At 37.9% G+C, this 13,673-nt stretch overlaps 1 long non-coding RNA gene across 12 annotated transcripts in view; it reads left to right on the top strand.

The window, feature by feature from the left end:
• The window catches only part of LOC125270159, a 173,792-nt gene that overhangs the window by 6,013 nt on the left and 154,106 nt on the right, over positions 1-13,673 (top strand). For all 12 annotated transcript variants that reach the window (XR_007185265.1, XR_007185266.1, XR_007185274.1 and 9 more), the window contains exons 2-3: positions 4,714-4,816; positions 5,585-5,663. This is a non-coding gene — a long non-coding RNA (uncharacterized LOC125270159). The remainder of the gene's footprint in view (positions 1-4,713; positions 4,817-5,584; positions 5,664-13,673) is intronic.

The raw sequence follows: 13,673 nt of genomic DNA, 5'->3' as shown, positions 1-13,673 counted from the left end.
AATTACTCTCGTCGATTCATAAAATTAAGGTTGAACCACTGCAGTCACGTCGACTATTTTAAAGGATTAGTCCACTTTTAAATACAATTTTCCTGATAATTTACTCACCCCCATGTCATCCAAGATGTCCATGTCTTTCTTTCTTCAGTCTAGGGTTGTTCCGATTCCGATACTAGTATCGGAAATACCACCGATACCAGAAAAAATTCTAGCATCAGTATCGGCGAGTAATTAAACTCATGTACCGATCCGATACCATTTTCTTAAACAATATCTAACGTTAGTTGTGCCCGCTATCTTTGCTTAACGCAGCAAATCGGAAATCGATTCTTCTTTGCGGCTCAGAATGCAAACACAGGAAGTTGTGCTGTGTTGCCATAAGCAACCACTGTTTAGAGCAGCGAAGAAGTGAAAAACAGGGTTATTTATTAGAAATAAAACTAAATAAAATGCTAAACGAATTAATTTAAAGTGAATCTGAAGCCTACCTTTCTCATTCGGCACTGTTTCCATTTTCGAGACGAATGCTAACCTATTAGGCTATTTATTATGTAAACTTTGTAGCTTACTCCGTAATTTATGGTTTATGGTCGTAATTTAAAAGCCAGACATAATTCATACATTTACAAAAGACATTTAAATAACGAAAACAAGCAGAATGTCTATTTCCTTTCCTAGATCGTTGGAGTGCGCCACAATGAACCACTTTCGTTTTGTTAATCTGTAGACCTAATTATATGGTGAAATATTTTGCGCAGCCTATAGGCCTAAATAATCCCTTTTATTGTATATGTGTTATGTAAGCCTATAGGCCTAGTTTTATTATGTTTTCTCCGTTCACCGAACCGCTGCATGTGCGTGATGTGGCGTTGTGTGAACTCATGTTCTACTATCCTGTAATTTTCGCTGGTTTCAAAACACACAACAAGCTGCATATTACTTGACATTCATTTGCACTTAAATGTAGGCCTAATGCTTGGTGGTTGGTGACATATCATCAGAAAAACTAATGCCAGGGCATTGCCATTGTGACTTACCTAACCTATGATGACTTGACAGCTGAGCTGAGCGCGTCAGTGCGTGCATCTCACTTTAGAACGTGAGCGCGGGCATTTCACAAACGTTGGATGCATCAGCGTCACATTTGCATAGGCTGTAGGCTACTATTTGAATTCGTGATTGGTTGACTGCCAAATCAAAATATTAAATAACGAAAAAATAACGTTTTTAACCAGTTAATGGCCATTTCAAATGAGCGTTTCTGTTCAAAACGATTCAATTTGATTCAGTTTCCGTTTCTGGTTACTTTCCGTCAAAATTTCGTTCGTTTTCGTTCCTTGAACCGGTTCAGAGCCCTGCACCCAGGTATTGGATTAGTACTCGCTATCGGCCGATAACATCAAGTTCAGTCGAAAAGAAATTAAGGTTTTTGATGAAAACATTCCAGGATTTTTCTCCTTATGGTGGACTTCAATGGTCTCTCTAATGGTTGAAGGTCAAAATTATAGTTTCAGTGCAGCTTCAAAGGGATTTAAATGATACCAGACGAGGAATAAGTGTCTTATCTAGCGAAACGACCGGTCATTTTCGGAAAAAAAAAATACAACTGTAGCCTATATGCTTTATAAACACACAATATCGCCCTGAACGTGCTTCTGTATTCTTCAAAAAGCTTACGCCGTATGTCCTACGCCTTCCCTATTCTACTTACGTAAAAAACGAAACTGGTGCCGCATTCGTTGTGTAAATTGAATAGGGAAGGCGAAGGACATACAGCGTAAACGTTTTGAAGAATACAGAAAGCGGAAGCACGTTCAGGGCGATAATTTGTGTTTATAAAGCATATACAGTTGTATTATTTATGACCCTTATTCCTCATCTGGAATTGTTTAAAGCCTTTTGAAGCTGCACTGAAACTGTAATTTTGACCTTCAACTGTTTGGAGTCCATTGAAGTCCACTATAAGGAGAATAATCCTGGAATGTTTTCATCAAAAACCTTAATTTCTTTTCGACTGAAGAAAGAAAGACATGAACATCTTGGATGACATGGGGGTGAGTAAATTGTCAGAAATTTTATTTAAAAGTGGACTAATCCATTAACAATGTCTTTAGTACCTTTCTGGACCTTGAAAGTGGTGGTTATATTGCTGTCTATGGACGAGTCATATACCTCTCGGATTTCATCAAAAAATATCTTAATTTGCGTTCCGAAGATGAACAAAGATCTTACTGGTGTGGAACAACATAAGTGTGAGTAATTAATGACAGAATTTTAATTTTTGGATGAACTAACCCTTTAACATATAAAAGGCATTCAAGGGATTCTTGAAGTATCTATTTCATAACAGCCTTTTTAGCCTTTGTGTTCCCATGTTCCACACTTAACTCCCAAGCCCACACCCAATCCATTCAAATAATGTATTTTTAAGCTCTTAGCAGCTGCTTTGCTACTTGATGTAATAAGAGCATACTAAGCTCCTTTGTAGCCCTGTTTTGGTTTTTTCCCGTCCATTTTTTTTTCTACCATGGCGATTTGTTCACTCTAGGTTTTTTTGTCCTTGCTGCATTCTTCAGAGCTGTGTAAAGTGGTTTCGTGTTCAATTGGTCCCTTGATGTCACACTGGACAGATACTTGGATGGAAAATGGGGGTAAGAGTGTTTTATGTAGTTATTAGCTTAAGTGCTAAATCACAGCTGCTCCACAGAGCATGTTTAATAGTTGATTTTGAAATTTAGCTCATGAAAATTCACCTGAAACTTCACAGTGACGTTCCCCAAGTAGCTAATGACACGCGAAGGGTAATTCAGACAAAACCCGTGTGACCTGTACGTGGCCGAATAAGTAGTCGCAGTCCTCTCATTAGGGGCTTTTCCCACACATTTGATCCATCAATTGCTTTTGAGATTTTCTGGGAGGTGTTTTCGTAAACCCCCACGCCTGTGCAGATATGGTTGTTGGTGCTTTCACATCAGTGGAATGTAATACTCTCTTTAGTGTGACTGACAGGAGGCAGCACAATGACTCACTTATGGCAGCACCACACCAATGACCCACACCAGAACACTTTTGTTCTGAACCCCACCAGCTGGCGGTCTGCAAAACATAGAAGATTAAATGTACCGGACCACGGCTTGCTGTCGAGGTACTGATGGAACCTTTTAAGAGCGAAATTGTTGCCGAGTGAAAGCGCAGCGCACTTGGCTGATGTCACTTCACAGCTGTTTGCTCAATTAAGCTGTGCAATGGCACGGTCCCCACTTTACTCATTTGCTCTACACATCGGGACCTCCTCTACAGTTAATGCTGAGGCCTTTTATCATGCCTTGTGACCTCTCATGAGCACCGGTTCAAAAGATTCGACTTCACTCATCACATTGTTAGGCTGTTGAGAGGATTGCTCCCCTTGTTGCTAGTTGTCCATCAGTTCTTCTCAGACTAGCTGTGGTTTTTGTTCCCGTCTTTGGCTTCTCTTCAATTAACATACAGCTTTTGCAGCTGCTTAGATGCTTTGTCTTTTGTGATTTTAGGAGCTGCCTCTTGTTTAAGATTTATCTTTCATCGAGCAAAAGCAAGCATTTTGGTGCTTAAGCTTGTGGTCGCAGCCTTTGCTCCATCAACCTGTGTGTCCTCACACATTGCTTAAGCACTCGATGATTAATGGATGCTGTGGCGTTCCCCTACCTGCAACTATTAGCATTGATTTATCTTGTGTAATATTCCCTTCTTGTCAGGTACATCTGATCACTGTCAGCTTGCTGTGCTTCATTTCAGGGAAAATTTTTCTATGTAATTTTACGTGGATTTGCAAGTGGAAATCATTTTTGTAGATTCTCTAAATCAGGGTCTAAATAAAATATATGAGTGCCTACGATAAAAAAGTAAAAAGCTCTTTAAATTGAATGAATATGTATATTTAAAATTATATATATATATAATATATATTTAAAAAAAAATTATATATATATATATATATATATATATATATATATATATATATATATATACACACATGCAAAAAAAATCTGATTTTTGTAAAAAAAAGTAAATATGTATTTAAAAAAAATGTGTATATATATATATATATATATATAATTTTTTTTAAATATACATATTTATTTATATATATATATATATATATATATATATATATATATATATATATATATATATATATATATATATATATATATATATTATATATTATTATTATTATTTTTTTTTTTTTTTTTCAAAAATCATTAATTATTATTCAGATTTGTTTTGTGTGTATGTGTAATTGCACTGGTATTTTATATCCTGAACTGCCCTTTCTATGTCATAAAAAAACAAAAACAAATTATCTGATATTTTATAAGAAATAATAATAAAAGATTATGCCAAGGTTTTCTTTTCAAAAAGTCATTTTTAATGATTGTTTTCCCCTCTCACCGTCATATTAAAACAGTTATGTCTCCCAGAGATTTTTGACTGTATGCCTCTCAAATATGATCACAGTGATATTTAATTCAGAAATGAAAAACATGCCCATCATATAAGATGTATATTCAAGTTTTTATATCTATGCATTGCATTTTTCATGTATTTTTTTAAATCATGTAAGAAATCTGGACAATTAAATGAGCGTCATATATACCTGTCTCATTAATGACAGTGATCAGATGTAACCTTGCTTGCTTAATTTCATAGGAAATTTGTTCTGTTTATTTTTAGATGGATCTGTAAGAGGAAATCATATTTGCAGTCTACCATCTGAACTGCCACCGTCATCAGATAACAGAAGTTGATGAAAAGCCTAGTAGACCCAGCACAAAGAGTGAGTAGGTCTTTTTTTTCGCCTTAGATCCCCTCTGGAAATACCTCCCAAGAAAGACGTACACCACATGGCCAGAGCTTAGTTTAAGTCGCTCAGAGTTATTGGGTTTTGACAGTGTGTGCCATCAAGGCTTTACCCTCAACAGGTGTTTTACATTGCCCCTCTTGAGGGTGGCCTGGAGACTGTAGCCTGCAGAGGCTGCATAGCTCTCACTTGAATTGTTCCCTCCTCTGTCATTTGGCCAATAGGGTTTCAGCAAGGCATCTTGCACACATTTCTTTCATTGCTACTTCAGACAACACATGTATGCAACAGAGAGCTGAGCTGTAAACGTCAGACTTTGAACCATGAACCTGCCAAATCCTGCGATATGGTGCCATCTTCAGTGAGCCTGGAAAGACTTTGCGATGTAGCGTTTCTTTTTCAGCCGTTCTATATCCAGCACTTGAGTTTGGCGGTCGTGGAGTTTTGTACTACCACCCTCCCTCCACCCACCTCCCACCGTCATCAAGTATTCCACACTAAAGCGCAATGGAATGTCAAGACGATGATAAGAAGCAAGCTGCGAGCTGTCAATGTCGTCCTGATTAGGGAGCGAGGCTGAGGTGGGATCCGTAGCTTGAGCGAGGAAATCTCGAAAGTCCTCGCAAAATATCTCCACTAGCAAATCAAATGCAGCTGTACGACGGTATCTGATGCACCTGAGCTCCAAACAAGAGGAGACTTTATTATTATTTTAATTAGGTTCTTTGTGTTTAATTTCCCCAGGCTTACCCTGAGTCAGCGGCGGTGGGAATGAGGAAGCGTGCACTTTGAGTGCCGATACCCCCAAGTGATTATAGCGCAGGTACAATAGCTGGCATGTATAAAATTTCTCTTATTAAAGTCAATACATATACATATGTCTGATGCATAATTTATACCAGCAGCATGTAGTGCCAACATGGGAGAATAGCTTCACAGACTTTAGACTTTTTTTTTTGCCTTCAAAGTGTTTTAGAAAGAGCATCAGGCTTTAGAGGAAATTCTGCCGAGCTTTCAGCAAACACTGATTTGGGTGAACGTCCCAAATGTAGTTCCCTCCACATTTATTTGACCAGGATACCAAATATTTAGAGACAAAAGTTTCTTATTCTTTCACAGATTTTGTATTGTTTTAATAACATATTAGAATACTTAAAATGAATGTACAACCATGAAAATACATTAAGCTTTTATAAAGCTTTCCACAATGGAGTCTTTGGGGAAATGCAGTACATTAGTTATTAGCTGAGTTTTCATTCATTCAAATTTATGGGTTTGGCAGACACTTGTATTAGGGCTGCACAATATATAGAAATTTTTTGCAAATTTTATCGCACATGATTTGGCCAACGCTGCAGTTATTTTATGTGCAGCTTGTCAGAGCTGTACAGCTCTGTGATCAGTAGTAAATGCTTCTCCATCTGAAAGCCAGAGGGTGCTTTCGTGCAGAAACTGCAGATATGCCCTGCCGCAGAAGTAGATAACACTTGTCATCCCGGGAAATCCCTATTGCTGTAGCTGAATAAACAGAAGATTGAAATGCTTTGATTAATTAAATATGACTAATAAACACACGACTGCCTTATTCTGTGTAATAAGCCACATCATCTCACAGAAGGATGCTCAGCTGTCGTTATGAAGTGAGTTTGGAGTAAAAACATGTTATTAAATGTTGTCTTTTGTTGGACAAGATGTTAATAAATGTTTCTCATGTCTGGAAAGATGTTTGACGCGTGTTGATTTTTCAAATGTACATTATAAGCACCATACTTCATTGACAAGCTGTGCATTAAAAAAAAAAACAGTTGCAGCCTTTGCGATTTCATAATCGAACTAACAATTGTGTTTAAGTGCGATTTCAATGTTATTTTTCGTATCGTGCGATACATCGTGCAGCCCTAGCTTGTATCCAAACTGACTTGCATTGCATTGAATTTGTACATTTTATCAGTTTAGCATTCCCGGGGAATTGAACCCATGACCTACTGTTTGAGCTATACATTTTTTTTGCCACTTATTTTTATGCCACTTTTGGGATATCAGACAAAGAAAAATATTTTTTTATATATATATATAAAATAGCCACTTTTTTTATAAAATGGTGGCTTGCTGAAGGTGGGTCATTTTATTTATTTATTTTTCCGGTATGAAGACCAACTTATACTAAGATAGAAAAACATTTTCCCAAATAAATTCCATGTTGTGCTTAACATGTTATGTGATTGAATAAATTTAAGAAAATATGACTATTATTGTCACATAACATCTCAAATGTCTTAATTTTAGAAGTAATTTATTACATTTAATAAGAAAATAGTACCTTCCTCTGTGGGGTTTAATTTCTATTTTGCACCAATTTTTTTTTTTTTTGGTCTTGAACAAATGGAATGTAGACACTGCTTTATTTGGAAATTGTTTGCATTTTTATTTTTTTATTTTTTGCATAAATGAAATTTGCAACTTTTTTGGAAACAGCTTTTTTTGTACAAAAACTGAACAAATGTAAATGAAAGTCTAAAGCTAGATTGTAACCAAAGACAAAGCAATCTTTGTTCTCATCCTTAGTTTGATGTATGTGCCTGATGAAAGGTTAATGGGGCAAAACAACTCAATTAAAAAAAGCAACAGTTTTGGTTCCCATCATCAAAATTGTGGCCACGCTGTTAAGAACATAGTACATTCCTCTGTTTAAGCACACCATCTGGCCCCTGAACAGACAAAAGTTTGCTTTCACGTTAGATGTTTATTGTTCTGAAAGATTGATGCGGCTAATATCAGCCTTCACTATGACAGATTATCATCAACAGTTAATCAGCGCTATTAGGAGATAAATATCAGTAATTTAATCAGTACAGTAATTTCTTTAGCAATAATACAATTTACAAATGTAAGTGATTAAGTAATTAGCATACATCGCTCCAGATAACAGTCCCTTAGAGTTCTGAGCGTCTGGTTTCTGTAGATCTCAGAGTTTGATTTTAGTCTCCCCTGCTTTTTTTTTTTTTTTTTTTTTAATTCTCTTTTTTTTTTTTTTTTTGTGAATGAGAATTGTTAGTTCTTGGCTGAAACCCAGAGCACTTTAGAAATGACCCTTAGAAATGAAATCCTTCTTTTAGTCCACCGTTAAGTTCAGTCGTTTTCAAGTTAGCGTGGACATGTTGCACAAGTGCTGCGCACTGGGGAAATGAATGCCTTACATTAAATTCAATTGAAAAATTATGTGCACTTGATAAAATAAAGCCTGGCTCTGGGCTGGCATATCTAAACAGCTATCAAGGATCCCTTTGTTGCTTTTCAAGCAGCACCCGCCTGGGGCAAGTCCTGGTTTCAACATTCTAAAGTTATACTCCTTTATTTACAAAGTAATTTGTCGGTTAGTGTTAATTTCCTAAATGCGACATAAAAGGAGTGCGGCGGAGAGAAATTTTGGGAGAAAATCATAAAAACAGCCGAGAATCAGGCAAATTGCTAACATGTGTGCCCTGCTGCCGAGGGCTGCCTCTGCGTGGCTGTTCCCGGCCCTCTGAGCATTGGCCAGTTCCGTTTGAAGGGTGCAGTTCTTTAATGAAGGGCTAATTTTTATTGCCACTCCATTGACTTCAAAGCAGTTCAGGTTGCCAAACATAATTTCACTGGAGGTATTTTCAGGTGCACTGCAAATAGTTCGTAAATAATTTCCCCATTAGGAACGTTCTTCTCGCAAGTGCCACTATTTGGGGGTGAACGTTTCATGTCTGCGTGCCTCTCTCTCGAGTCCTCCTCCACGAGCTCACAGAGTCAAATGCCACTTAGAAGATCTGCGAGTTCTCCACTAGCCTTCTGACACGACTGCGGCATCGGACGTGTCATTTACTTGCACGGAGAAGCCTGATTAGAGGATTAGAGAATTAAAATAAATCCAACCCAACAGGGCTAATGGATGATGCCTTATTGCACATGACCAGGCTGCCACTTTCAATGCGCTCTCAATAGAGTTGTGGAATGAAACGCCCCCTACTTTAGCACTATGTTGAATTATTGCATTGTTAGAAAATCTCATCTAACACATATATAATCAGCCGCGGAGTCTTTGTTACCCATGCGGCGAGTCTTAAGCAATTAAAGTTGATGAAAGAATTGTGTTATGAATATTTGTTATGAGTGTGATTAGATTAGACTGCTGATGATGTGTGTGTACATGCATATTTGGCTCATTCAGTGAAAATCCCTTGTAGAATACTTATGAACTCATTCATTCACAATTAGGGGCTTTTTTAGTGTATTCCAGTAAGATGTTCCTTAAGGAAATATTCCGGGTTCAATACAAGTTAAGCGTGGCATGCTACCAAAAAATAAAAATTACAGAAAAAAAAAAGTTACAGTAAGACACTTACAATAGAAGTGAAAGGAGACAATTTTTTTCAGATTTTTTTTTTTTTTTTAATTTGTATAAATGTACACAGAAAAGGTTAGAAAGTTTTATTGAACTTGCAATATTCTTTTGTTACATCACTTAGAATATACAGTCATGCTCTTATTTGTATCTGAAATACAGTTTTTCTTCTTTGTGGCATTCAGTTTTCACATATAATGCACATTTTATTCTCCTCGATTTGAGATTTTAATGGATTTTGAGAGACTTCCAGATCCAGGCAATCAAAGTCTTTATTGAACACAAACTAGCAATAAAAAGAATAACGGCATCAAAGCACATGTTTCGCATTCCACCACATTCTGAAAGGATTATATGAGACTTATGGGGCCATGCCTTGACTTAGCAAGCTATTAAACATGTTTCGCCAATGTCAAATGCTTTGTAAAGAACTTCATAAAAACTCTTTTGATAGGTAATAATATGGAGGAAGTAGAGCTCAGTGTTTTTTTTTTTCTCTAGAGCACTAGGTCACAAACATAAAAATGCAGCTACAGACATACGAGCATGAGAGCCTAATGCGTTTTTTCCCAATATTGTGTGTAAAGTATTATTATTGTTTTTTTAATTACATTTCTGTCCCTGCAGCAGACTGCAACCTTTGAGGGGGGAAAATGGAACACTCCTTTTATTGTTACCAGGCAGGTATTTGGCAATAAGGCGCATTGGTGTCATTGTACACGTAACATGTTTAATGTGAAAACAGACCATAAATCATGAATCATTGCAGTGATATTTGATTATGTTCCGTAATTGCTGTAACCCACGCCAGAGTTTTCGGCTCGTGCTGGCATTAAGTGTAGTCTGCTCTGTAAACATTTGTAAGTTGGAAACGTCGCTAACATTTTCACCGTTTTATAGCTTATACTGTGCTCACGTTGAGATGCATTTGTGTGTAGAACATCATGACAGAATGATTTTGTCAGATATATTGTAGCTGTTTTATTGTTTGGTTTTGTTTACTTTGATTCAAAGCCATTTTAATATTCCAAGTCTATCTTTATAATCCTCTCAAAATGAAAAGAACATTAATCTGCCTTGCCAGATACTGTGTAATGAACGGTGTCATTGTTTACAGGCTTAGTTCTCTTTATGCACATAGACTACGTTATATGTATTTTGGCTCTCTAAATGGAGATATGTCACCCTATATAAACCAGCTGCAAGTGAAGAAGGAAAAGTTTGGTTAACGAGGAATTAAGAGACTCCATATAGGTCCCAAAACATAGACGCCCCTAATCAGCTCTAATTGAAGTTATGTTCTCAGTTTCAAGCCAGACAGATAATAATGTGGCACGGTGGAAGCGCTGTAGTGATGAAGTCCACAAGGTTCTCAAAGCATCTGAGGTGTGTATTTTTAAAATTGGGTGAAGTATGCTTGTTGGAAAATGCTGTTCTCTTGTGGGTTCTTTTTTCTAAAGATCAAACCACCAATACAAGACTGATTGTTCTTGTGATTCATGACTGCAGTCTGCCTAATTCCTCTAGATACACAAACACTTAATTAATGAGTCATTATGAGAGGAAGGAGAGCCCAGGGTATCTGTTAAACACATTCACAGATTGGGGCTAATGAGTTCTGTCTGTGCACAGTGTGCCATTATGGGATTGGCGCTGACTGGTGTTCCACCTCTGGGTGGCGTTGGTGCTGGGATAGTAGTTGGGCAGTCAGATCCCTAGGGAGTGCTGAGGCCCTCAGACTATTCCTTAACCCAGCTACAGGAAATGAGAGCCTGACCTCTACTCTGGGAGGAATAAGGGCCATCTGAAAGCTGGCAGGGAAAAAGTGCATTTATCTTTCCCACAAAAAAGCTCCAGGTAATTGTAGCACTGAAGTACATAGTTTCTATCATAATCCATCTCTAGAGGAGTGAAGAACTGGAATTTATTTTAGAGTATGTAAGTGGTGAATCTTTTCGTAATAAATAGCCAGGATAAGAGCCAGAATTGTTGCCACATTGGGTTTTCGTCCTGTAATGCATAGCTTAGCAAAGGGGCCTTTATTCCCAGACCCAGTTCATTATCCTAACCCATGTTTCAGAATGCAATTTTGATTCAAAGCAACTTTTAATGTTCCAAGACCATCCTTATAATAGGGCCCTCCCAAATGAAGAGACGCTTATTATGCGTGGTCATAATTAATCCAAAAAGATCACTCACTTAATCATTCACATCAGACCCTAGAAAATCTTCTCTAGATTTTCTGGTGCTTTCTGATCATAAATAATCACACAAAGAGACGCTCAATTAGATTTTCCTCAAAAGTCCTGGCATTATGTTGGAGGAAAAAATCCTCTAACTAGTCAGGCTATATGCGTAATTGCTCTCCAGTGACTTTGATATCAGTTTTAAGCTGGAGGTTTAACTTCTCCTAATGACGGCTTCTTTGAGGTAAAAGTTCTCCATAATTGCGATTATAATTATCTGTAAAGTTATTTTTTTCTCCCAGAACCGTTTTGCTGAGTTGCCATTGGTAGCCTTCAATGAACTTAAAGTTTTTCCTTGATTTATAGTGATGCTTAACTATTTTTTTTTATTGCAGTTTTGCATTATAGTGTCATTTAATAATTGTATTGTTTTTGTTGAGGTTATTTTATATATCGTTCAGTTCTTCTTAATGGCGCTACGCCAGAACAAACTGAAGAAAATTGTTTATGTTTTGCTATATTACAGCTCATCAGGGATGAAATTGTATTCATCTTCAGAATTTTATACAGATCATGTACCTGTCTAGTGGCTGTTGAGCAGAATTTCATTCTCAATCTTCATTCTCTGAAACATCATGTCATCCTAGCCAATCAGTGATAAGGGCAGTAACTAGATCTGGTTAAACTCCTTATGCTGGTAAGCCCATTATTGCAAGGTATGCCTACCCAAACCCATGTCTTTGTTTCGTCTTCCGCCAACTAAGATTACTGCATAAGGATTTTTCCCTCAAGTGCAAGAAATTGCATTGACCTCTTCTATCTATTGCTTCCATATGCAAGCAGTTATCTTTCTTGCAAATGGAAATGAGACCCAAAATTGCAACAAATGGGGCCATGCCACTGAATGCAGATGTTTCCCCTTTCTGCGGAGAGTACACATGCCCGATCTAATTAACTTTAACCCCTCTGTCGGCGAAACAGACATCTCTTTTAAAGGCTCCTCTTCCCCAAAATTTGTTTAGAGTTGGACCCAGCAGAACAACTGTATCTCACCGAGGACTAAATAACCTGTGATTGTATTAAACACGTGTTGAGAAGTGCTCTCCCAGGGCCTTAGCAGGGGTTCCTCATGTCCAGCAGTTCACCAACTTCACCCCTTCGCTGAGTAAAAGAGTGAGATTTGAAGAAAACCACCTGTTTGTGAGGCGGTGGAGGGATGAAAGTGGTCAGCTGGGTGGAAGGAGGCTGTGGGGATCCTAACAGGTGCTTCCTCTGCTCTGTGCTGGGAATGCAGCACTATAATGTATGGAAATGGGCACAGGAACTCGCACACTTTGACTCTCTCTGCCCTAGCATATAATGAGGACAACTTATAAAACAGCCCTGAAGATAATTTGCCAAATTGGTTAAATGTTGCTCAGAGCTGTGCGTGTTAATGGCCTCCATTCGAAACCGGGATCGGTCACCTGAATGCAGTGTAAACGCTGTTGTTACCTCGTACATCTTTTTACCCTGCCGTTTTGCCAACAGAGCCCTGTAACTTCGTTATCTAATCTATTTTTAGCACAATTAGATTAGGCCACTATTTAAACTTAAGCATAGTGAGTATTTAGCAAACAGTACACTTTAGCTGTTATTTTATTATTTTGAATGTATTGCCTATTCTTTCGCATTTACAAATAACCTGTTTCCTTCTTGGCCCATAATTCATCCTTGTGGCCCGGCTACACAGGAAGTATCTGCTCTATTTCCAGCTCAGGTCTCCCCTCCCTCGTTCACTTGAGTCCCAGGGCACAGCCTACAAGTACCCAGGCACAAACAGCCTCTAACCCCATCATTTATAAGACTGTCAGCTCAATATACTCAAAAGTTATATATACACGCAGAAAACATGCCGAATTGGAACATACAGGTGCTAACTTATTTCACTTTAGCTTTTCCTGTCCGCAGTAATGAAGAGCAGGTGAGGGCTGGTGCTTTAATCAGCTTGAGAGTAGGACGCATGGAGATTTGCTGCTTGTTGAAAGGCATGCTGTCCACATGGGGTTGATTATGGGGGTAGAAGGGAAAATCAGTCATGAGCAATTGTTTTCCCAGTCGCCGTGCTCAAAACGGAATAACTTGCACATCTAGTGAAAGGTGGCTGATTCCGACCTCATCAAAGTCCCACCAACAAGTTCCTCAGTGCCCAAAACAGACGTGAGGGCTCTCTTAGTGTCAGCTTACATTGTGCGACCGTGACTCTTGCGCTAAGTTTAGCCCTTCATCTGTTCGG

This window comes from Megalobrama amblycephala, linkage group LG6, assembly GCF_018812025.1.
Source record: "Megalobrama amblycephala isolate DHTTF-2021 linkage group LG6, ASM1881202v1, whole genome shotgun sequence".
NCBI classification, from domain to species: Eukaryota; Metazoa; Chordata; class Actinopteri; order Cypriniformes; family Xenocyprididae; genus Megalobrama; species Megalobrama amblycephala.
The sequence above is the reverse complement of the archived record's forward strand: the minus strand, read 5'-3'. Positions and strand labels throughout refer to the sequence as shown.